The sequence below is a fragment of the Staurois parvus genome, unplaced genomic scaffold, assembly GCF_062004578.1.
Source record: "Staurois parvus isolate SC_StPar_1 unplaced genomic scaffold, SC_StPar_1.0 ptg000746l, whole genome shotgun sequence".
NCBI lineage: Eukaryota > Metazoa > Chordata > Amphibia > Anura > Ranidae > Staurois > Staurois parvus.
Window position 1 is genome coordinate 3,886,597 of NW_028318542.1, and position 22,904 is coordinate 3,909,500.

At 44.1% G+C, this 22,904-nt stretch overlaps 1 protein-coding gene across 1 annotated transcript in view; it reads right to left on the minus strand.

Moving 5' to 3' along the window:
* Positions 1-8,908, minus strand: part of NUMBL (NUMB like endocytic adaptor protein) — a 129,387-nt gene extending 120,479 nt beyond the window's left edge. The window contains exon 1 of the mRNA XM_089654182.1: positions 8,767-8,908. The gene's annotated coding sequence lies outside the window, so the exon portion shown is untranslated. The remainder of the gene's footprint in view (positions 1-8,766) is intronic.
* Positions 8,909-22,904: the final 13,996 nt, after the last annotated feature.

The window sequence follows — 22,904 nt, forward strand, 5'->3', positions numbered from 1 at the left end:
GGAGGGAAGGCTGTTGTCATTACCCCGTAGCGGACTTTGGACAGAAGGCTGTGGCATTTACACTGATAGAGGACACAGGATGGAAGGCTGTGGTGGTATACCCGGCAGAGGCACACAGGGCTAAAGGCTGTGGTCATGTACATTGGTAGAGACATATAGGACTGAAGACCATGGTGATACCACTGGCAGAGGTATGGAGGACGGAAAGCTTTGGTAGTATACACTAGTTCACAGGACTGAAGGCTGTGGTGGGATACATTGGCAAGGGGCGTTTTCTGGCTGGAAAAAAAAACAAAAAAAAACAAAACTAGTGGGTTTTAAGAGGAGCATTTTAGCTGTAAAAACACTCTAACCCTGATTAACGAGGTAAAACACACCAAACTGGTGGTTTTTTAGCCAAAAATGTTTTTTTTGTGCTAAACAAAAACGCGACTAAACACTAATGCAAAAATGAATTTTAAAAAAAAACAAACGAAAGTTTCAACATGACTTTATACAGCTAAAGCCCAAGGTGTATGAGGCCTGAAAATTTATTTAAAACATTTTTGATTTGTGGTGCTCGGATGCAGCGTAGTTCCAATTTAATAAACCATCTGTCTTCCCTTTAGTGAAGAAATGTGTAGGAAATGATACAACTCAAATAATACAGGATATACAATTATATGCCACTTTAGTGCAGAAATATAATATCAATGTGCAGAGTCCACATATAAGTGTTCCAGAAAGAAAAGCAGCCTGTGCTCCAGTACTTCAACAAATGTTTCACTTCACTCCAAAAACAACAGGGGGAGATTTATTAAAACTGAAGCACTCAAAATCTGGTGCATCTGTACATGGTAGCCAATCAGCTTCTAACTTCAGCTTGTTCAATTAAGCTTTAACAATAAAACCTGGAAGCTGATTGGTTTCTATGCAGAACTGCACCAGATTTTGCACTCTCTAGTTTTAGCAAATAACCCCCTCAGTGTTACGATCCAAAAGTACCCTCACATAGTATGATGCCCACTGGCACCCAGTAAGCCCAGCAGGAATCACAGCTGTTGCTACCGCCAGTGTTCCAAGTGACCAGAACCAGTGTGCGTTCCATGAAAAGGATTTAACGTAACCAGAAGTGCCATCTGCATCCAGAAAATCCACCTCAACGCGTTTCACCTATAGGGAGCATCATCAGAAACTTCAGCGACACAGCATCATCAGGACAGAGCACCTAGATGTGGGACTGTCCCAGAAAACCGGGACAGTTGGCAACAATGTATTACTCTAATAAAAGTTGTAGGTTTAAAAAGATTTATAGCAACATTTACGATAATATTGATCTGTTAAAACTGATAAAAGATATTAGTGATTGGCTTAGATCTTCGTTAAATTACCTCTTTTGTTCACAAGCTAGCTAAAATAAATAGATAAAATAGGAATCTAAAGTGATCACATATTTTGTACACAATAACAAGAAAAATACAGGCCATAAATAAGTACAAACTCCTGTATTTATTTCACTTTACATACACATATAGAACAGTGGTTCTGAACTCCCACATTGCCTCCCAGTTCCGCTGGTGGCCCCTACTTTTATACAATGAACCACACTACCCCTCAATCTCCTACATGACCCCAAGGTCCCCATGAGAGCACTCAGCCCCCCACAGTGCTCCCTCAACCTCTCACTGTGCTGTGCAGCATCCCACAGCGACTCCCAGCCACTTTCAGTGCTCACTAGCTTTCTGCAGAGTCTACAGCCCCCCCATAGTGCTCTCATCCTTCAACAGTGTCCCACAGCACCACTATGTCCCTGCCAGTCTCCCACAGTGCCTGTGCAAAGCACCCAGCCACCTGAAGAGACTCTAAGGTCAGCTGCCCTCAGTTCCCTTCAGATTCAGAAATCTCATTCCTTACCGGACCACCAAGTCTGCTGCAGTGTCCCCTAACCTCAATCAGAACCCCCATCTGTTTGCAGCGACATCCAGCCCCATCCAGAGCCTTCCAGTATATTAAAACATTTTGTATTTCTAAATTTTTATTGTGCAACTATAAACTTTTTACGGTTGGGGCATGGAAGAATTTACTGGGCCCTGGTCTCAATAAAAGGAAACACTGATATAATTAGAAACACTAGGATTGTCAGTTCGAATCCCAACCCTGGCACTACTTGCCTAGAGTTTGTATGTTTTCCTTGTGCCTGCGTTGGTTTCCTTTGGGTACTCCAGTTTCCTCCCACACTCCAAAGACATGCTGGTAGGCTAATCAACTCCTGTCGAAATTGGCCCTAGAAAGTGTATGCATGAATAGGGACCTTAGATTGTAAGTTCCATGGGGGCAGAGACTGATGTGAATGTATAATACATAAATAAAGCGCTGTGTAAATTGACGCCCTATATAAGAGCTTGAAATAAATAAATGACAAAAAAATCTGGTGTAAATTTTTTGAACTTGAACACGCCATTCCGGGCAAAAAAAAAAAAATGTTAATTGGTATCGTTATCCTTCATCTACTCATTTTTATTACATCAGGGTATCATTTTTTTCATCTTGTCTACAAGAGATAACAGAATGAAGAACAGGCTGGAAGAAACATGCCTTGCTCTGTACAGAAAAAAAAAAACGAGCACAGGGATATATAAAAGGGAATAGCAGGGATTCTTGGGCCCCTGACCTCACAGGTCCTGCATTCAGGACTTCCTCTGCACCCCCCCACCCCCCTAGTTCCGCCTTAGGATATACAATGCCTGTCTTTCCTATAAATGCAATCCAGGGCTGATGATTCTAAAGGAGACAGACTTACTTCCACCTAGGGCGGCACATACTGCCAGCTGAAAAATGACCAACGCACTACTGGAAGGATCAGCGCGGCAATTAACGGGAATTTTTTTGTAGTCATTTTGGAATGGTCAGCGATCGTCTTTGTAGACTAGCTTACTCTACCTTACTATATTTCAGGCCTGATTTTATTCCATGAACTGTAAAATAATGAAGGCAGAACCATAATGATTTGTGGAAAATACTTGAACCTCATTCAGTTTAAATTCTGCAGCTGGCTGAGGGCCACAAGGAGAGAGTGAGAGGGCCGCTAGCATGAAGCATCAGTGTAACATGCCCCTGACAACACAAGGAGGTAATACACAGTTTTCACTGGACACCCTCAGGTGTAATACACAGATTAGAACAGGCCTGTTGCTGCTTAATGTCTCTTCTGGTGCAGACAGATAATGTATGATACACACGTGTTGTGTCTGGCTGAGATTCATCATACGAGCTGATCACAGACAGAAGCAGATCCTGGCACTCCTTCACCCCAGACCCAGATCTGGTCATCGTTATCCAGTCATCTGTATATGAAGGGATGTTATTCATGTCTATGCCACTAGGTACTACAAGGTGAATTTAGAGCGGTCTGGAAGGTGTACTGTCCTTAGGTATCCTGGCATAGGGGTTCCATACGAGAATAGATGTGCTCATGTACAATGGAGCAGGCACACTGTATCAAGGCATGTACTGAAGATGTGCTGCAAGTACCTTAGATTGTACACCCCTTGAGGGTTAAGGACTGATGTGAATGTACAATATATATGTAAAGCGCTGCGTAAATTGATGGCGCTATATAAGTACCTGAAATAAATAAATAAGTAGAGATCTGCTTGCGTACACTGGCAGAGGTACGAGGTCTGTATGGATAGGTATTCTGCCATGGACCTAAAGGACTGAAAGCTGTGTATACATTAACTGGCAAAGGCACAAAAGATTAAAGGCTATGGTGGTGTGAACTGGCAAAGGGACACAGCACTGAGACTGTGGTGATCTACACCAGTAGAGGACACTGGACGGAAGGCTGTGGTGTTTACACTGGTGGAAGAGACAGGACTGAAGACTGTGGTGGTTTCCCCGTAGAGAACACTGGACAGAAAGCTGTGATTCTACACCAGTAGAGGACACAGGATGAAAGGCTGTGATGGTTACCCCGGTGGAGGACACAGAAGGGAAGGTTGTGATGGTTACCCCTGTAGAGGATAGTGGTTACCCCGGTAGAGGACACAGGAGGGAAGGTTGTGATGGTTACCCCTGTAGAGGACAGTGGTTACCCCGGTAGAGGACACAGGAGGGAAGGCTGTGGTGGTTACCCCTGTAGAGGATAGTGGTTACCCCGGTAGAGGATACAGGAGGGAAGGCTGTGATGATTACCCGTGTAGAGGACAGTGGTTACCCCGGTAGAGGACACAGGAGGGAAGGTTGTGATGGTTACCCCTGTAGAGGACAGTGGTTACCCCGGTAGAGGACACAGGAGGGAAGGCTGTGATGGTTACCCCTGTAGAGGACAGTGGTTACCCCGGTAGAGGACACAGGAGGGAAGGCTGTGATGGTTACCCCTGTAGAGGACAGTGGTTACCCCGGTAGAGGACACAGGAGGGAAGGCTGTGATGGTTACCCCTGTAGAGGACACAGGAGGGAAGGCTGTGATGGTTACCCCTGTAGAGGACAGTGGTTACCCCGGTAGAGGACACAGGAGGGAAGGCTGTGGTGGTTACCCCTGTAGAAGACAGTGGTTACCCCAGTAGAGGACAGTGGTTACCCTGGTAGAGAACACAGGAGGGAAGGCTGTGGTGGTTACCCCTGTAGAGGACAGTGGTTACCCCAGTAGAGGACACAGGAGGCAAGGCTGTGGCGGTTACCCAGTAGAGGATATTGGACAGAAGGCTATTGTGGTTACACCAGAAAAGGACACAGGACAGAAGGCTGTGGTGGTAAATACTGGCAATGGCAAACAGGATTAATGCCTGTGGTAGTATACCCCGGCAGAGGCACACAGGGTAGAAGGCTGTGGTCATGTACATTGGCAGAGACATACAGGACTGAAGACCATGGTGATACCACTGGCAGAGGTATGGAAGACTGAAAGCTTTGGTAGTATACACTAGTTCACAGGACTGAAGGCTGTGGTGGCATACATTGGCAGAGGAACATGGGACTTAAGGACTGTGTAGTGTACACTGGCAGAGGCAGAGATCACTGAAGACTGTGGTGATATACAATAGCAGAAGCACGCAGAACTAAAGGCTGTGGTGGTATACACAGGCCGAATCATACAGTTTTGAAGACTGCGATAGTATATACTGGTAGAGATACACAGTACTGAAGGCCATGGTGGTATACACCACTAGAGGCACACATGACTGAGGGCCATGGTGGTATACACTGGTAGAGGCACACAAGACTGAGGGCCATGGTGGTATACATTGGTAAAGGCACACAAGACTGAGGGCCATGGTGGTATACACTGGTAGAGGCACACAAGACTGAGGGCCATAGTGGTATACACTGGTAGAGGCACACAAGACTGAGGGCCATGGTGGTATACATTGGTAAAGGCACACAAGACTGAGGGCCATGGTGGTATACACTGGTAGAGGCACACAAGACTGAGGGCCATGGTGGTATACACTGGTAGAGGCACACAAGACTGAGGGCCATGGTGGTATACACTGGTAGAGTCACACAAGACTGAGGGCCATGGTGGTATACACTGGTAGAGGCACACAAGACTGAGGGCCATGGTGGTATACACTGGTAGAGGTATACAGGACTGAGGGCCATGGTGGTACACTGGTAAAGGCACACAGGACTGAAGGTCATGGTGTTACACTGGTAAAGACACACAGGACTGAGGGCCAAGGTGTTACACTGGTAAAGGCACACAGGCCTGAAGGCCATTGTAGTACACTGGTAAAGGCACACAGGCCTGAAGGATGTGGTGGTATACACTACCACCAGAAAAAAGGAGTAAAAGACTACAGTTACATGTACCTCACCAAGACTTATACATTTATGGGTTTCATGGATGCTTGTAAATATGTGCTAAAACTCTTAAACGGTATGCCGACATTGAAATTGGTTAATACAAGTGAGGGTGAACACACCAGTACATGAGTTGGTACACAGCGGTTCTATGACACGGGGGATTTAAACGTCCATGCCTTGGAGTCATTTAACCACTTGTTGGCTGTCACCCCATCTGCAGCACATTTACTGTTACCACTGAGCTGTTTGGCAGGAAGAGTCTAAATCGCTCATTAGTGAGAGATTAAAATTGCTCATGTAGTTCAACCCTTGAGCTGTACGTGCAAAGCCAAACATCACATCTCTGGGTTACAGAAAACACGGTACGCACACATGTGATACCCCAACAGGATGAGTATACAACAGCGGTTTACACCAAACTGCACAAGAGTCTTTTCTGTGGCTTAAAACGATGCCAAAAATTCCCAGAACCAAACATGGAACAACCGACCTCCCTCTCATCCCCAAGATGTCTACCAATGCACGCTTGGCTACCAGCTCTTTTATGGGGCCACACATATTGTGTATATGATCTATGCCTGACTATGCACACTATGCTGTATAGGAGGTGATCATTCACACCTTTATGTACATAGACCCAAGGCAGCGTTCACACATGCACATACACCACTATGTATACATTCACACATGCATACACAATGCATGTGTGAATTAAAAAAAAAAAAAAGGTGTATGATCCAAGCAGAAACAATAGATCTTTATATACAAATTCTCATATATGTACAGTATGTATATATAAAAATTCATATATAGATACACACTGCAGAGTATACTATCTATAGGAGGTAATATACACTGTCTGTGAAATACAGGGATTGCTGAAGACTGACACCAATACCTCTGTGAGATAGATAGATAGATAGATAGATAGATAGATAGATAGATAGATAGATAGATAGATAGATAGATAGATAGATAGATAGATAGATAGATAGATAGATATTGCACTGCACACACAAACTGATCAATGACAGTCTTGAAAGATCGCACAGTGTAGCTGTCTGGAGGGATCCCCTATATATAGATATGTAGAGATATTGCAATGCACACACAGGGTAGCCATTGCCTGTCTTGAGATCCCAGAACATATATATATTGCACACGCAGGATGATCAGTGGCAGTCTAGAGAGATCCCTGTATATATAGATATTGCACACGCAGGATGATCAGTGGAAGTCTGGAGAGATCCCTGTATACAGATAGATATGTCACACACAGGGTGATCAGTGCCAGCCTAGAGCATGCCTTGTACACATGGATATTGAACACACACGTTGACCAGGGCCAGTCATGAGAGATCCTTATTTATATATATATTTATGTATTACACACAGGGTGATCAGTGGTAATCTAAAGGGATCTCTGTATATGCATAGATATTGCACACATAGGATGATCTGTTTGGAGAGATCCCTATGCATAAATAGATATGGCACACACAGGGTGATCAGTGATAGTCTGGAGAGATCCCTGTATATGTATAGATATTGCAAACCCAGGGTGATCAGTCTGGAGAGATCCTGATTCATAGATATTGCACACCCAGGGTGATCAGTGACAGTCTGGATGGATCCTTGTATACAGATCTAGATATTGCACACACAGGGTGATCAGTGACAGTCTGGATGGATCCTTGTATACAGATCTAGATATTGCACACACAGGGTGATCAGTGGCAGTCTGGAGAGATCCCTGTATATATAGATATTGCACACACAGGGTGATCAGTGGCAGTCTGGAGAGACTGGAGAGATCCCTGTATATATAGATATGGCACACACAGGGTGATGAGTCTGGAGGAATACAGGTACCTATGTGTGTAGATTTTGCACATACAAGGCGACCAGTCTGGATGGATCTCTGAATACATGTAGATGTTGTACATACAGGATGATTAGCCAGGAGGGATCCCAGTCTTCCCATACATTGCACACACACAGGGTGATCCCAGTCTTCCCATACATTGCACACACACAGGGTGATCCCAGTCTTCCCATACATTGCACACACACAGGGTGATCCCAGTCTTCCCATACATTGCACACACACAGGGTGATCCCAGCCTTCCCATACAGCGCACACACACACAGGGTGATCCCAGCCTTCCCATACAGCGCACACACACAGGGTGATCCCAGTCTTCCCATACATTGCGCACACACACAGGGTGATCCCAGCCTTCCCATACAGCGCGCACACACAGGGTGATCCCAGTCTTCCCATACATTGCGCACACACACAGGGTGATCCCAGTCTTCCCATACATTGCGCACACACAGGGTGATCCCAGTCTTCCCATACATTGCGCACACACAGGGTGATCCCAGTCTTCCCATACATTGCGCACACACAGGGTGATCCCAGTCTTCCCATACATTGCGCACACACACAGGGTGATCCCAGTCTTCCCATACATTGCGCACACACACAGGATGATCCAATCTTCCCATACAGCGCACACACACAGGGTGATCCCAGTCTTCCCATACATTGCGCACACACACAGGGTGACCCCAGTCTTCCCATACATTGCGCACACACACAGGGTGACCCCAGTCTTCCCATACATTGCGCACACACACAGGGTGATCCCAGTCTTCCCATACATTGCGCACACACAGGGTGACCCCAGTCTTCCCATACAATGGATGTGGCTGTGCAGTGGTCACCCTGAGGTCTGTCTCCATTGAAGGCTGTCAGTGACATAAGATGATCCATCCTCCTCCTCCTCCACCTGCAGTACCAGGATCTCTGGAGACCTCTCCCCACATCCTCCTTCTCAGGTTCCTCTGTACACATCCAGCACCCGCCCACTCTCCTCTCCTGTAAATCCAGATTAAATGCCCCCGAGTGACTCATTCATTGAGTGCTCCATCCCCCACCATCACCCCGTGTCCCCCCAGCAGCACTCTACTCACTGCGAGCTGTCACAGGTCCCCCAGCCCCGAGCTCCGCACACCGGTCCTCCTTCCCTGCAGCACACACTCCCCGATCTCTGCTTCCAGCGGATAATACCAATGCAGACACTCAGCCTTCGCTTTGTTACCACTTCATCCACGCATGCTCCTTAGAACGCAGGCTATCACCATAACCACGCCTCTGTGATCCCTGACTGGCCAGTGCCGGGAGGATATGCAAATATTCTCCTCTACCACGCCCAGCCTGCCTCCTCAGCCCCTCCTCCTGTTATGGTGTCAAATTCCTTCCTTCTGCTACAAAGTATCCAATTCTGACAAAATTCTTTCCTCTAAATTTAGAAGCAACAAGAAAAGCGGAAATTAACTCAACATAAATAAATGTTTGCTGGATCCCATCATGAAGTGTTTGTGGAGATGCTGGAGCTGGATTCCAGAGCTCTGCTTGCTGGCTAAGGCTTGGCTGCATGGGATTTTCTTCTGTCTTGCAAGCTAGCAGGATTTTATACTGTTTGTTATAATATTGTCAAATATTATGTTTTGTTCATTTACTATTTTTTAATTATTTTAGATTTATTAGGGTTAATATTACGTTTATTCATTGTTTAGGTTTATTATATTTATAGTTACGTTTTGTTTATGATTATATTCTTTATAGCAATTTAAGTGTTTATTTAGTGTTTCATTTATTTATTTATTTTACCAGGTTCGTTATTCTTCTCATGTTTATTACTAATAATATTTTATTGGGTACATTTTGTTTAAGTTTATTATTTCATCATTTTTTTATATTTTTATTTTATGAAGTTTATTGTATTATTATGTTTCTTATGTTTATTTTTTTATTATCATTTGTATTATGTTTCATAAATGTATTATTTTATTTTTTATTATCTTTATTTCATTGTTTCTTCTGTTTATTTTTTTAAATTCTTCTTATTTTATTATGTTTCATATGTTTATTATTTTATTATGTTTCTTATGGCAGAACAGTGGCTAAATTGTTAGCACTTCCACCTGGCAGTACTAGGGTCATTGGTTTGAATCCCAGCCACGGCACCTCCTGCCTGGAGTTTGCATGTTCTCCCTGTGCCAGGAGCAGACTAACCATTTGGAAACTCGGGCACTGCCCGAGGGCCTGGGGTCAGTAGGGGCCCCATGAGATGCCCCTGGTTCCTTTTTCATAGGCTTTTTTGAGTGTGGGCAAGGACACATGATCCCCTATTGCCCGGGGACCCCATGAGTTGTCATTCCGCCCCTGCCCTGTGCCTATGTAGGTTTCCTCCGGGTACTCCAGTTTCCTCCAACACTCCAAAGACATGCTGGTAGAAGGGGCGGACTGACCACTCGGGTACTGCCCGGGGTCAGTAGGGGGCCCCATGAAATGCCCCTGGTACCTTTTTTATAGGCTTTTTTGAGTGTGGGCGAGGACACAGGGGCCCCATGATCCCCTATTGCCCGGAGGCCCCATGAGTTGTCAGTCCACCCCTGGCTGGTAGGTTAATTGAATCTTGTCTAAATTGGCCCTTGTACAGGGGCGGACTGACAACTCATGGGGCCCCCGGGCAATAGGGGATCATGGGGCCACTGTGTCTATCCCAAACTCAAAAAAGCCTATGAAAAAGGTACCAGGGGCATCTAATGGGGCCCCCTACTGACCCCAGGCCCTTGGGCAGTGCCCGAGTTCCCAAATGGTCAGTCCGCCCCTGCCCTTGTATATGAATGTAAGTTAGGGACCTTAGATTGTACGCCCCTTGAGGGTTAGGGACTGATGTGAATGTACAATATATATGTAAAGCGCTGTGTAAATTGACTGCGCTATATAAGTACCTGAAATAAATAAAATTATGTTTATTGTTTTAGCTAGTTTCTGTATAATATTTTTATTGTATTATGTTTTTCCCAATATTTAATTTTTTCATTATTTTTATTTTACTGTGTTTCTTACATTATTTTATTTTTTCATTATTTTTTAGTATTTTTATTATGTTTCTTATTTTTATTGTTTTAGCTTTTTTCTCTATTATCTTTATGTTGTTATGTTTCTTAAATTATTTTATTTTTCATTATGTTTCTTACATTAGTTTATTTTAAAATTATTTTGTATTATTCTTATTGTATTATGTTTCTTTTTTTATTTTAAAATGTTTCCTACGTTTATTACTTTATTTTTTATGATTTTTATTTTATTACTGTATATTGCTTATGTTTATTGTTTTGGTTTCTTTTTCTATTCCTTATTTTTATTTTAATTGGGTTTCTTATTTTTTTCTTATTTTTATTTTATTATGTTTCTTACGTTTAATATTTTATTTTCCATTTAGTTTCTCTTTCTATTTATTTTCATTATTTTATTATGTTTCTTATGTTGCTTTTTTTTAGACTTTTACACTTTTTAAAACTGATTTAAGATATGTTTCCTATTTTATTATGTTTTCTTTTTTTTTATTTTTATTGTTGCTTTAGTTTTTATTTCTCCTTTTATTATGGGCTCATGCACTTTTTTACCTTACAGATCTGAACGCAGCTCTACTATAGCCAATGTATCTGAGCTCATAGTGGTGTTTCGCTCCCTTTAGAGCACCATTCAGCAATGTAAAATAAATGCCCAAGACTGGCTTACAAGATAAGTATTTTGGCGTATTTTATGCCGTTACACCTGGAAATATGTATTACCCTGGGTTCACACGTATATGGATTTCAGTGCGTTTTCATGTTTGCAGAAACGCACTGCAGTTTATTTAACATGGTGTCCTATGGATCTGATTCACATCTGTGCATTTTGAGCTGGTGCAGTTTTTGGAAAGGGACTTTTTTTCCGGCAGCAGATTCCATTTTGCGTGTCATAGACTTCTATACTAATAGAGTATTTTAATTACACCCATGTGCAGGAGCCCTATAAGAGGTGAATATGCTGACTTCCAGAGCCAGGGCACTCTGATGGGGGTGCCTGATGTAAGGGGGCATTCTGATAGGGGGCACCTCATGTAAGGAGGCACTCTGATAAGGGCCTCCTGATGTAAGGGGGCACCCTGGTGGGGGGCACCTGAAGTAAAGGGGACACTCTGATGGGGGTGTCTGAAGAAAGGGGGCACTTTGATGGGGATAAATGAAGTAAGGGGGCAATCTGATGGGCACACCTGAAGTATCGGTGCACTCTGATGGGGATGCCTGAAGTAAGGGGGCACTCTGAAGGGCGGGCCTAAAGTAAGTGGGCACTCTGATGGGAGCACCTGTAGTAATGGGGCACTCTGATGGGGACCTCTGAAGTAATGGGGCACTCTGATGGGGACGCCTGAAGTAATGGGGCACTCTGATAGGGACCTCTGAAGTATAGGGGCACTCTGATGGGGATGCCTGAAGTAATGGGGCACTCTGATGGGGACGCCTGAAGTAATGGGGCACTCTGATGGGGATGCCTGAAGTAATGGGGCACTCTGATGGGGACGCCTGAAGTAATGGGGCACTCTGATGGGGACTCCTGAAGTAATGGGGCACTCTGATGGGGACGCCTGAAGTAACAGGGCACTCTAATGGGGACGCCTGATACACGGGGGCAATCTGAAGGGGACATTTGAAGCAAGGAGGCACTCTGAAGGGGACACCTGAATCAGGGGGCACTCTGAAGGGGATACCCGATGCATGGGGGCACTATAAAGGGGAGGACACCCGATGCACGGGGGCACTCTGAAGGGGACACTTGATGCACGGGGCACTCTGAAGGGGACACATGATGCACGGGGGCACTCTGAAGGAGACACCTGATGCACGGGGGCACTCTGAAGGGGACACCTGATCACGGAGGCACTCTGAAGGGGACACCTGATGCACGGGGCACTCTGAAGGGCACACCTGATGCATGGAGGCACTCTGAAGGGGACACCTGATGCACGGGGCACTCTGAAGGGCACACCTGATGCATGGAGGCACTCTGAAGGGGACACCTGATGCACGGGGGCACTCTGAAGGGGACACCTGATCACGGAGGCACTCTGAAGGGGACACCTGATACACGGGGGCACTCTGAAGGGCACACCTGATGCATGGAGGCACTCTGAAGGGGACACCTGATGCACGGGGGCACTCTGAAGGGAACACATGATGTAAGGATGCACTCTGAAGGGGACACCCGATGCACGGATGCACTCTGAAGGGGACAACTGATGCACGGGGGCACTCTGAAGGGGACACCCGATGCACGGGGGCACTCTGAAGGGGACACCCGATGCACGGGGGCACTCTGAAGGGGACACCCGATGCATGGGGGCACTCTGAAGGGAACACCTGATATAGGAGGGCTCACTGAAAATTATCACTGAATATTAATGGATTGTTATGGAATTTATACATGACTTATTTTTTTTATAGACATTATAAATGACTACATACATTATATACAGGAACAAACATGAGATTCGGACCTCTGCTGGAAGAAAATTTTACTGACTTAAATTTTAATTGCATACCCCTGTTTTATACTAAAACATACTGATCAGGCATGCTAGAGTTTATTTTAAGTTTATTACACTTAAAGTGTTACTAAACCCACAACAGTACAATCAGTCTGTATATGCAGCAAAGCATGCTTGTTATACTCACTGTGGAACCTAAGGGGTTAATCCTCTGCATTGTGTAAAAAGGCTGTTTGATCCTGACGTCTCTGATCCTCCCCTTCTTCCAGTGTCCCTCCTCTTATCTCCTGATAAGACATGTCCTGTGGAGTCACTCTGCACATGCTCAGTTTGGTGTGTATTGCTAGAGAGGTTTTTTTTTTTCTTTTTTTCTTGGGAGAGTGCATGTGATCAGCCGATCAGCCAGTGAGCACTGTCCAGACAGAGGTCAAGGGTCCTGCATCCTCCTAGACCTAGAGCAAAATGAAAACTCCTCCTACAAGCTTTAACCAGTGCTCTGCCGGACACTGATAGCAGTCACAAGACTGCTCTAACTGCTGATAAGAATAGGTATTTAGCAGTTTGTATTTACTAAAATAATTGCATTTCCATGTTGTGTGTACTGTGGGAGACCAGATATAGTGAATGCAGGGTCCTGGGAGATCAGATATAGTGAATGCAGGGTCCTGGGAGACCAGATATAGTGAATACAGGGTCCGGGGGACCAGATATAGTGAATGCAGGGTCCGGGGAGACCGGATATAGTGAATGCAGGGTCCGGGGAGACCAGATATAGTGAATGCAGGGTCCAGGGAGACCGGATATAGTGAATGCAGGGTCCGGGGAGAGCAGATATAGTGAATGCAGGGTCCGGGAAGACCGGATATAGTGAATGCAGGGTCTAGGGAGACCAGAAATAGTGAATGCAGGGTCCGGGGAGACCAGATATAGTGAATGCAGGGTCCGGGGAGACCAGATATAGTGAATGCAGGGTCCGGGGAGACCAGATAAAGTGAATGCAGGGTCCGGGGAGACTGGATATAGTAAATGCAGGGTTCTGGGCAGGGGCGGACTGACAACTCATGGGGCTCCCGGGCAATAGGGGATCATGGGGCCCCTGTGTCCTTGCCCAAACTCAAAAAAGCCTATGAAAAAGGTACCAGGGGCATCTCATGGGGCCCCCTACTGACCCCGGGCCCTCGGGCAGTGCCCGAGTTTCCAAATGGTCAGTCCGCCCCTGGTTCTGGGTTTAGTAACACTTTAAGAAAGTAAATATAATATATTGATACCCCAATTCACACTTGGAGATCAGTGTTAAAAGTTAAGAAATACTGAACTACTGCCCATAGCAATCAGTCAGATCTCGTTTCATTTTCCAAGTACATACTAGAGAATGAAAATGAATCTTGGTTGGTAGCTATGGTATGTCTATGGACTGCAGAAAACGTGGAGATGACAGATCTCAGAGCAAACATGCCTGGGCATCTGAGTGTTCAGGTTTAAGAGGAAACCTGCTAATGAAAGTGTCAGAGGACTGTCAGATGGTGCCCACATGCTCACTGTCCTTAGGGGCTCCCTCACACTTGTGCACACAGTAACGCGCATTATGGCTCTCTGTTTTGAGGCAGTTCATTTGAATTTTAAGCTGATTTCAAACCATGATGTCATTGCTTGATGCACTTACCATTGAAATAAATGAAAATGAATTAAACACATGCCTAAAGACAAAAGGCAACATCATGATGCAGAGTAGCAGATTGCAACAGGTGTCAATGAGTATAAATGTGAGTTATGACATACATTGACATGCAGTACAATGCGCATTGTAATGCATGTAATAATGTGCATTAACTAGCTTTTATGGGGAATTAAAGCGATATTAAAGGTTCATTTTTTTGTAAAATAACAAACATGTCATATTTACCTGCTCTGTGAAGTAAAGCTGGCATCCTCCTCTTCTCAGGGTCCCTCACCGGCGCTCCTAGCTCTTCCTTTCTGTCGGGTGCCCCCATAGCAAGCAGCTATGGGGGCACCCAGCAGGCATGTTCCTGAGTCGCTGCTCCATTTGCCCATTTACACACAGAGCTGCTGCTTGGCCTTGCCCCTTCTTCTCATTGGCTCACTGGCAGTGATTGACAGCAGCGGGAGCCATTGGATGTCTCAGCCACTGAGTAGGCAGAGACCCGGGACAGCAGTGGGGCTCAGGTGAGCATTGAGGGGAATGCTGCACACAGAAGGTTTTTTACCTTCATGCATAGAATTCATGACGTTAAAAAACCTTGAGCCTTTACAACCGCTTTAAGCATTTCCATTGATTTTAATACTAGATCAGGAGGAAAACCATATAGTTATCAATAGGCCCTAAAAGAACTGGCAGCACACCACAAAACACAAAAAAACCCACAAGTGAAGCATTTTCAGCGACACAAAGTACAATGCATGGAATATGAGCTGTAGTGCAGGTGCTTTGGCAGCTACTGTGTATGGATGTTGGGGTGCCACTTCAAATAAAAAGTGCTACAATGCATCCTACAAATGACTAAGCATCAGTCTTTGTTGCAGTAATAGACCACATTAAACCAACCTTTGTCTTCAGACTTTTTTTTTTGCCCTGTTTTGCTTTTTATAAACCAGCCCCAGTAGATTGGTCTTATTTAGAATTGTACAGGAGTAATGTCACATTCAAGAGGCAACTCAGCACAAAGTTCTCAAGGGACATGAAGGTCTGTCCTTGAGAATAGCTACCAAAAGGACATAAGAGAAAAAAAAATGAAGTCTTTTTTGTCATTAGGCAGAAAAGCAATGAACAATATGAGCCAGGGCTTGTGGAACTCTAGCTGCAATAATTGATGTAAACAGTACCAGATATAAAAAGAGAGAGAGAGAGAACGTGCAGTGGAGCAAGTGAAAGAGAGCATATGAACAAGCAAGAGAAAGAGAGAGCATATGAACGAGCAAGAGAAAGAGAGAGCATATGAGCGAGCAAGAGAAAGAGAGAGCATATGAGCGAGCAAGAGAAAGAGAGAGCATATGAGCGAGCAAGAGAAAGAGAGCGCGTATGAACGAGCAAGAGAAAGAGAGAACGTATGAACGAGCAAGAGAAAGAGAGAGCGTATGAACGAGCAAGAGAAAGAGAGAGCATATGAACGAGCAAGAGAAAGAGAGAGCATATGAACGAGCAAGAGAAAGAGAGAGCGTATGAGCGAGCAAGAGAAAGAGAGAGCGTATGAACGAGCAAGAGAAAGAGAGAGCGTATGAGCGAGCAAGAGAAAGAGAGAGCATATGAACGAGCAAGAGAAAGAGAGAGAATACGAGCAAGAAAGAGATAGCATAAGAGTGAGCATGAGAAAAGGACAACAAATATAAGATCAAGAGAAAAAAAAAGCATGCTTAAGAGCAAGCAAAAGAGAAAGCAAGCATATTAGCAAGCAAAAGAGAGAGAAAGAGCATAAGAGTGTGTGAAAGAAAGAGAGAGCATAAAAGAGAGCGAAAGAGAGACTGAGCATAGGAGTGCATGAAAGAGAGAGCGAGCATAAGAGTGCACAAAAGAGAGAACATAAAAAAGATCAAAGGAGAGAGCATAAGAGCAAGCAAAAGAGATAGAGAGCATATTAGTGAGCAAAAGGGAGAGTGAGCATAAGAGTGTGTGAAAGAAAGAGCAAGGATAAAAGCAAGCAAAAGAGAACATAGCAGCGAGTGAAAAAGAAAGTGGGCATAAGAGCATTCAAAACAGAGCACATAAAAGAAAGTGAAAGAGAGAGCACAGGAGGAAACAAAAAAGAGAGCATTAGAGCAAGCAAAAATGCTAGCAAAAAAAGCGAGCACAACCGTGAGTGGTAGAAAAAGATAGCATAAGAGAGGGAGAGAGCATAAGGGCAAGCGACAGAGAGAGAGCATAAGATAACTATCAAAAACATGAGTGAGTGTGAGAGAGAAGAGAGAGCATAGGAGCAAGAAAGAGTGAGCAGAAGAATGAGTGAAAGGGAAAGCGAGCATAACAGCACACAAAAGAGCACATAGGAGTGAGCGAAAGATAGACCATAAGAGCAAGCAAAAGAGAGAGCATACGAGCAAGCAAAAGAGATAATAAGAGCAAGCAAAAGAGCATAAGAGCAAGCAAAACAGAGCATAAGAGCAAGCAAAAGAGAGAGCATACTAGCAAGAAAAAGAGAGCATCAGAGCAGGCAAAAAGTGAGCAAGCATACGTGCAAGCAAAAGACAGAGTGAGCAGAAGAATGAGTGAAAGAGAGAGAGCGAGCATAACAGCACACAAAAGAGACAGCACATAAGAGTGAGAAAATGAGGGAGCATAAGAGCAAACAAAAGAGCGAGCATACAAGCAAGCAAAAGAGAGCATCAGAGCAGGCAAAAGAGAGGGCATACAAGCAAGCAAAATAGATCATAAGAGCAAGCAAAAGAGAGAGCATACAAGCAAGCAAAAGAGAGCATCAGAGAAGGCAAAAGAGAGGGCATACGAGCAAGCAAAAGAGATCAAGAGCAAGCAAAAGAGAGAGCATAGGAGCAAGCAAAAGAGAGCATCAAAGCAGGCAAAAGAAAGAGAGCAAGCAAAATAGATCATAAGAGCAAGCAAAAGAGAGAGCATACAAGCAAGCAAAAGAGAGCATCAGAGCAGGCAAAAGAGAGGGCATACAAGCAAGCAAAATAGATCATAAGAGCAAGCAAAAGAGAGAGCATACAAGCAAGCAAAAGAGAGCATCAGAGAAGGCAAAAGAGAGGGCATACGAGCAAGCAAAAGAGATCAAGAGCAAGCAAAAGAGAGAGCATAGGAGCAAGCAAAAGAGAGCATCAAAGCAGGCAAAAGAAAGAGAGCAAGCATATTCATGGGCAATGACAGTGAGCATATGAGTGTGTGAAAGAGAGAGCACGCATAAAAGTGAGCAAAAGAGAGTGTGAACTTAGGAGCGTATTAAAGAGAGAGCGAGCATAAGAGCGTGCAAAACACAGCACATAAAAAAGAGCAAAAGAGAGAGCATAAGAGCAAACAAAAGAGAGAGAGAGCATATTAGCAAGCAAAAGAAAGAGCAAGTATATTAGCATGCAAAAGAGAGAGCATAAGAGTGTGTGAAAGAGAGAGCATAAAAAGACAGCGAAAGAGAAATTGAGCATAGGAGTGCGTGAAAAAGAGCGCACAAAAGAGAGAACATAAAAGAAAGCAAAAGAGAGAGCATAAGAGCAAAAAAGAGAGAGAGCATATTAGTGAGCAAAAGGGAGAGTGAGTATAAGAGCGTGTGAAAGAAAGAACAGGGATAAAAGCAAGCAAAAGAGAACACAGGAGCAAGTAAAAAATAAAGTGAGCATAAGAACACGCAAAACACAGCAGATAAAAGAAAGTGAAAGAGAGAGCACAGGAGGAAGCAAAAAAGAGAGCATTAGAGCAAGCAAAAGTGCTAGCAAAAAAAGCGAGCACAACAGTGAGTGGTAGAAAAAGATAGCATAAGAGAGGGAGAGAGCATAAGAGCAGGCGACAGAGAGAGAGCATAAGATAACTATCAAAAACATGAGTGAGTGTGAGAGAGAAGAGAGAGCATAAGACAGAGAGCATAGGAGTGAGCACAAAAGTAAGTGAAAGAAAAAGAAAAAAAGAGCAAGTGTGCGAAAGAGAGAGCATAAGAGTGATGCAAGAGTGAAAGTGGAAGCAAGAAGAGAGATAACACAGGAGTGAGAAAAAGAGCATAAGAGCGTGCAAGAGCGAAAGCATAAGATAAAATGCAAGAGCATATGAGCGAGCAAAAAAAAGAGCGGGCGCGCAAGAGCATGCGGAGGGAAGGAAAGAAAGAGGGAAGGAAGGTCCACTTGTGAGCACTATGGAGAGTTTTCACCATTGTGCTCTATGCACACTAGCTTATTTTTAAGCTCCTAGCAGCTACTTAGCCTTTTTTTTACTGCCCTTAGAAGCAAATAGTGCTGTCCTAAGTGTCTATGAACGCTATTGTAGGCTGGAAGCATTTTTCAAGCTTCAGCTTGTTATTTTTTAGTTTTTGGGAACAATTTGCCAACAGAGAAAAAAAATAGTTTAATGCCAGTTCCAGAGTTTTTTTTTTGTTTTTGTTTTTTTAATAAAACAACTATTGCATTATTGTTGTGTGCATTTGGGGTGTAAAATACAGATGGAGAGGAAATCTCAGCTGCTAGTGATGCCCACAGATCAATATCCTATCCTGTACTGTTTCAGCTAAAGATGTCCCTGTGTATGGCCAGCATTACAATGGCCCCAAAGCAGGATGGTTGCCAGCTACAACACTGCAGCTCCACCTGCTGGCTGTGCTCTCTTTTCAGCCAAGAGGTCCCTAGGAATACATTACCGCTCTCCACTCCACATCAGAGTCATCTGTTTTACAGTTCATAGTCAATATGACATTTTTACTTACTGCCTTAGGGCAGACATGACGTATAGGAATTATTTCACAGCATCATCTGGTGGTTTGGATTTATAGACCTGTACAGAATAAGCGTCTTGCTATGTTTTTTGTTTTATCATAGAAAACTGTAATGAAAATACAGTCTACTTCACTGCAGTATTAGTCCCTTAACCAGATTGTATTTCCATTCATAAATAATGCTTGGTATACATTAAGTTTTCATTATGATTTAAAACCTTTATTTTATTTGATTTTACCCTAGTCATGGCATAAAACTGCAATGGGGTGGATTTACTAAAGGCAAATAGACTGTGTTTCTCCAGAGCTTAGTGAATGAGCTGAAGCTGCACTTTGAAAAGAATGCCCAATTGCATTCAAGGACAATTTAAAAAACCCCAAAAAACATATTTGCTTGCACATGATTAGATGGTGTTAGTCCGTAGAGCTTTCTACTATTTACTAAGCTCTAGAGCAGGGGTAGGTAACCTGAGAGCTGCAAGACTACAAGTTCCATCATGCCTCTGCAAGTCATAGCTGTAACTGTCAGTTTTGTAATCTTTGCAATGCCTCATGGGAAATGTAGTTCCACAACAGCTAGAGAGTCGCAGGTTGCCTACCCCTGCTCTAGAGCAACTGCACTTCCAGAGTGCACAGTCTAGTTGCCTTTAGTAAATCAGCCCAACTATATGAGATCAATACAGATTTAGAAAAATGTTGATGTCATTAAATTTTATATCAGATTTAACACATTAATGTACCTTTAAAGTTATTCTCATTCTTTCAAAATCTTCAATATCCAGACACAGAAAGAAGTTGTTGGAGAAGGAGGAGAACAGTCAGGAGCAGAGAGCAGCTGATGAAGAACAGTCAGACAGGGAGAAGTGGAGAAGAAGAACAGTCAGAAACAAGAAAGCAGCTAGTGAAGGAGAACAGTCAAATACAGAGAGAAGCTGGTGAAGAACAGCCTGACACAGAGAGGAGAAGGTGAAGAAGGAGAACAGCCAGAGGCAGAAAGCAGCTAGTGAAGGAGAACAGTCGAATACAGAGAGAAGCTGGTGAAGAACAGTCAGACAGAGAGAAGTGGAGAAGAAGAACAGTCAGAAGCAAGAAAGCAGCTAGTGAAAGAGAACAGTCGAATAGAGGGAAAAGCTGGTGAAGAACAGTCTGACACAGAGAGAAGAAGGTGAAGGAGAACAGCCAGAGGCAGAAAGCAGCTAGTGAAGGAGAACAGTCGAATACAGAGAGAAGCTGGTGAAGGAACAGTCAGATACAGTGAAAAGGAGGCGAAGTAGAACAGTCAGTCACAAAGAGCAGTAGGTGAAGGAGAACAATTGGACACAGTGGAGAACTGGTAAATGAGAACAGTAGGACACAGTGGAGAGCTGGAGAAGGAGAACAATAGGATACATTGGAGTGCTAGTGAAGAAGAGTTGAATATGGTAGAGAGCTGGGGGAAGGAGAACAATTGGACAGTGTGGAGCTGGTGAAGAAAAGTTGGACACAGTTGGGAGCTGGTAAAGAAGAGTTGGACACAGCTGAGTTGAGAGCTTGGGAAGGAGAACAAATGGACACAGTGGGGAGCTGGTGAAGAAGAGTTGGACACAGGTGAGAGCTGGTGAAGAAGAGTTGGACACAGCAGACTTGAGAGCTGGAAAAGGAGAACAATTGGACAGTGGGGAGCTGGTGAAGAAGAGTTGGACACAGTTGGGAGCTGGTAAAAAAGAGTTGGACACAGCTGCATTGAGTGCTTGGGAAGGAGAACAATTGGACACAGTGGGGAGCTGGTAAAGAAGAGTTGGACACAGCTGAGTTGAGAGCTGGGAAAGGAGAACAATTGGACCATGGGGAGCTGGTGAAGAAGAGTTTAACACGGTTGGGAGCTGGTAAAAAAGAGTTGGACACAGATCAGTTGAGAGCTGGGAAAGGAGAACAATTGGACACAGTGGGAAGCTGGTGAAGGTGTACAATAGGACACAATGGGGAGCTGGTGATGAAGAGTTGGACACAGTTGAGAGCTGGTAAAGAAGAATTGCACACAGATGAGTTGAGAGCTGGGAAAGGAGAACAATTGGACACAGTGGGGAGCTGGTGAAGGTGTACAATAGGACACATTGGGGAGCTGATGAAGGAGAACACATGGAAGAGCTGGTAAAGGAGAACAATTGGACACAGTGGAGAGCTTGGGATAGAGAACAATTGTTCAAAGTGCAATTTGGTGAAAGAAACTCTTGGACACAGTGGATAACTAGTGAAGGAGAACAGGCACATAGAGAAGCTATATGAAGTTGGTAATGAGAAGATTCACAGTCAGATGCTGAGAAGCTGGTGAAGGAGAATAGTCAGGCACAGTGAAAGCTTGTGAAGTAGGAGAACAGTCAGGCACAGAAAGCAGTCAGTGAACGAGAAAAATTGGACACAATGAAGAACTGCTGATTGAGAACAATAGGACACAGTGGGCAGCTGGTGAGGAACAAACACAGAGAAGAACAGGTAAAGGATAAAAATTGGACACAGCAGACAGCAGGCGAGGGAGAACAACAGGGCACAGGGGAGAGCTCATGAGGGAGAACACTTGGACACAGTGGGGAGCTGGTGAAATAGAACACTTGGGCACAATGGATATCGGGTGAAGAAGAACAGGTACAGAAAACAGCTGCTGAAATAGAACAGTCAGCTTGTGACGTAAGAGAACAGGCAGACACAGAAAAATGATGGTGAAGGAGAACAATTGGACAAAGTGGAGAGCTGGTGAAGGCAACAATTGGACAATGTGGTGAGCTGTTGAAGGAGAACAATATTACACAATGGAGAGCTCATGAAGGAGAACACTTGGACACAATGGGGAGCTGGTGAACAAGAACAGGTACAGACAGCAGCTGATGAACTAGGCGAACATACAAAGAAAGCAGCTGGTGAAGGAGATCAATTTGACACTGTGTGGAGTTGGTGAGGGAGAACACTTGGGCGCAGTGGGGAGCTGGTGAAGGAGAACAAGTACAGAGAGAACCTATATAAACCTGGTTATGAGAATATTCACAATTTTGTGTGAACAGTGAGGGACAGTAGCTGATGAACCAGATTCACAGAGTTTTGTTACATCATAAGTGTAAGTTTCATCATATAGAGAAATGGGTTAATGCAATGAGTCCCAAACAGGAACCATGCAGTGGAAGAAGATAGTCATTGTAAGACCTAACAGACAAAGAAAATATTGTTTGGACAATCAATGTAAAGGAAAAGTCAATCCTACATACCAACCTACTGGCTTAGATAAAGATGGTGGTTGCACAGCAATACAAGCACTGTGATTCCAAATAAGAACATATACTAGCACATCAAGATTTGGGGTACATGTATCTAAAGGCTTTAC